The following is a 3,178-nucleotide window of genomic DNA, read 5'->3' on the forward strand; positions in this document are numbered from 1 at the left end:
GTGCCAGCCCTACCCCTACCCCCAGGGCACACTGAGAGGGTGACTGAGACTGGGCTTCGTGGCACATGCCTGTAGTCTCAGCACTTGGGAGCCTGAAAACAGGAGAATCACTATGAGTCTGATCTGTGTAGTGAGACCCAGTAGACCCTGTACTAAATACATATTTTTAAAAGTTTAAAAAAATAGATTACCACCTCTACCCATTCCAGATTAAAAACACCAAATTTCTACCCAATTTACTGTGGTTTTCATAACATAGTGCTTTGGGGACTTTGTAATGTAAATAAATACCCTATATTTACTAATTTTCAGAGTAACTGCACAAATTTAACACTCCTTGCAATGGAAAACTGGCTTGGAAGTTGCTTTATTCATTTCCTCTTCTTCAAAAGTGCTTTTGCTGCTTCTGTCAGAAGGACTGCTTGGCTTGAGACCAAACGTCCTGGCTATATCGCATCACCATAAAGTTCTGTTTTTCTTCTCTTTATTTGTGGAACTGGAAAATGGATTAATTTTGCTTTTCTTCCTCTCAAATTCTTTTCAGTCTGTCTTCCCAGACACTGCAGTTGCTAGTCATGTTTCCTTGTCAGACTTAGGTTTTTTATGAATGTGTTCAATGTCCCAAAGAAACAGTAGGTCACCCCTGGGCTCCTCATCACTGTCTATTTCAATATAGTTCCCCCCTTGTGGGTCTCCCCTGGGGAAGCAGTGAGCTCTTTCCTCATTTGGGCTGTATGGATTTTCTGGAAGTCTTGAGTCAAGACCCAACTGGTGCTGATGGCAATGACCTCAGCCCTCCACTCCTCTGTGGTCATGGTGCTCAGCTTCTGGGAGATCTCTTGCTGTTAAGAAAAGCGGTGTACATCATTCCATTCACCATCAGCCTCTTCCTCTTCACTGAGACTGGTACATTCCCACCCATCTTCATTTTCAGCATCCTCTTCTTTCTCCACTTCCAGATCCTCTGCTCCTAGAATGTAACCTTTAGCATCTAATTCACCTTATTTTTGTACTCTAGCTTCTGCAGAAGCTTCTGTAGGTTTGCTCCAGAATTTCTTCTATAACATCTTAGGATTCAGCATCAAGAAGAGCTAGAACAAAGTTCTACCAAGTATTACTATCTTATCTTTGCGCATCTTACTCTGAGCTAGGTCTTGGAGAAGTTCCTCAGTCACAGCTAGAGGACATCAAGCTGTTATCTCCTATAGAATTGATATCTCCTGTCATGACTACTGCAGAGTTCTTCTCAGTCACAAAATCGTTGGCCACAGTCATGAGCAATGACTGAAAAATCTCTGGAGGTACAAGGTGATGAGAGGCTGTGCTTTCTGTTTAAATGTGGTTACTACTATGACCAGAAGATAAAGTAAACTAAACTGTGGACAGTTCCTAGACTCATTAAAGAGTGCTGTGAAGAGCTAAGATAATTTTAGGTTCTTGACACTTTGCACTTAGCAAACAATGGTTTTATCTGAGGGTACTTCCCTGGAAGGATCTAACTCACGGGTGCAGGAGTCACAGTGCAAAGCTCATGACCTGAACTACCTAAGAGGAGCTCCAGTGGCACAATCAGTTAGCGCGCAGATCTTCTACTACTGAACTACTTAAAAGAGACCAGATCAGCCCTCAGGACCACCTCCTGCCAGACTCTCGGCACTTCTAGTAGCATACACAGAAGTGACATCGTGCTCTGACTTGTGAAGTGCTTTGAGGTTTTTTTAGTGATTTTCTCATGCTCCTTTAACACCTTTCAATATGAACAGCTCAAACAGCTTAATCACACGTCTGACTTTGCCAACACGTTCCTGGCGCCATTTTACTTATTCACATTCATTTGCACTTTATTTTGCGCTAGCATAATACTAAGGCTCTGGTCAGTGTTTGCTGCTTGTTTACAAGCATTATTCTTGTTTTTTCCCAGAGTAATCTCAGGAAAGAACAGAGAGTGCCTGAAAGAAAAGAGAAATGTTTTTGCTTGGGTTGTTCGATCTTCGCCATCAGAAGTCGTGACCTGTACCATATACTAATAGTCTGTAATCTGGGTAAAAAGCAAGATAAAGAGAGCATTCCCTTTCCTTGGGAAGAACTGAACCGGAAGGCTTCTCTCTCTAGTTTCTGTACATGCTGGACATACAATACTCTAATTGCTGTTACTGAGCAGTTCAGTCATTCATCAGGACAGTGTGGGATAGGCTCAGAGCTCCAGGCCTCAGGGACAAGAGAGTCGTCAGTGGTGTCCACCATTCTTACATCTCCGTCCCCACTCACTTTCCTTCTTTCTGCCTCCTTTTTTCTACCTTTCCAAGCACACATTTCACTGTCAAACTGACTTCAGCCTGCGTGCCTACACCGTCTCTTACAAATGAAACTTGTGTGAGTTTCCAGGAGCCTCAGAATCCTCTTCACTTGGGAAAGAGGTAAAGTGTTTGAGGGAGGCCAAGTCCAACTCTTCTGCTTAGTTTTAATTGACTTTGTTGTGCTTACTGCTGAGACATAATTATTTTATAATTATCTTGAAATAGTCTGTGACTCTCCCTCTCTCTTCCTCCCTCCTATGTAGTTTTTCTTTCCTTTTACTAAATAGTAAAGGGAAACGCAAAGAAAAAATTTGAAGTTATACAAATGAATAGAAATGATACAGACTTTCACTAAATAAAATAATAAGAATTCAGCAATGATTGTTGTACTGAATTATTTCTTTACTATTTTTTTCTTTTTGTAGACAGGATAATGCTATGCAATTTAGGCTGGCCGTGAATTCTCTATGTAACCCGAGCTCCTCTCAAATTTGCAGTGATCCTCCTGCCTCAGCCTCCCAACTGTTGGGATTACAGGCATGTGCCACCACGCCCAGATTTTTTTTCTTTAAAAAATAAAAAGACAAAAATATATAGAAATGTTCTAAATTATATAATGTATTTCTATATTTTTTTTTCAAAAAATATATACAGGTTGTTTTGTACTAAGCCTTAATAAATCTAATTTTTTAAATAGATGATGTAATGAAGTTTAAACGTTTGAGTACTTTGCTGCATACTAATAGTATTCAATGATGTTTTAAAAATTAAAAGCATGAAAATTATGTGCAGTCAAGCACTGATCAAATTTGTCCATGATGTTTCTATTTATATTGATGGCATCAGTGCACGCAATAAAGTGAGGTTTTAAACTAGTAATA

General features: G+C 40.1%; 1 pseudogene; it reads right to left on the reverse strand.

Annotated features, from left to right (window-relative positions):
• Positions 1 to 308: 308 nt before the first annotated feature.
• Positions 309 to 3,178, reverse strand: part of LOC105741458 — a 5,399-nt pseudogene continuing 2,529 nt past the window's right edge.

Source organism: Octodon degus, unplaced genomic scaffold (genome assembly GCF_000260255.1).
Source record: "Octodon degus isolate 3935 unplaced genomic scaffold, OctDeg1.0 scaffold00012, whole genome shotgun sequence".
In the NCBI taxonomy this organism is placed as follows: Eukaryota; Metazoa; Chordata; class Mammalia; order Rodentia; family Octodontidae; genus Octodon; species Octodon degus.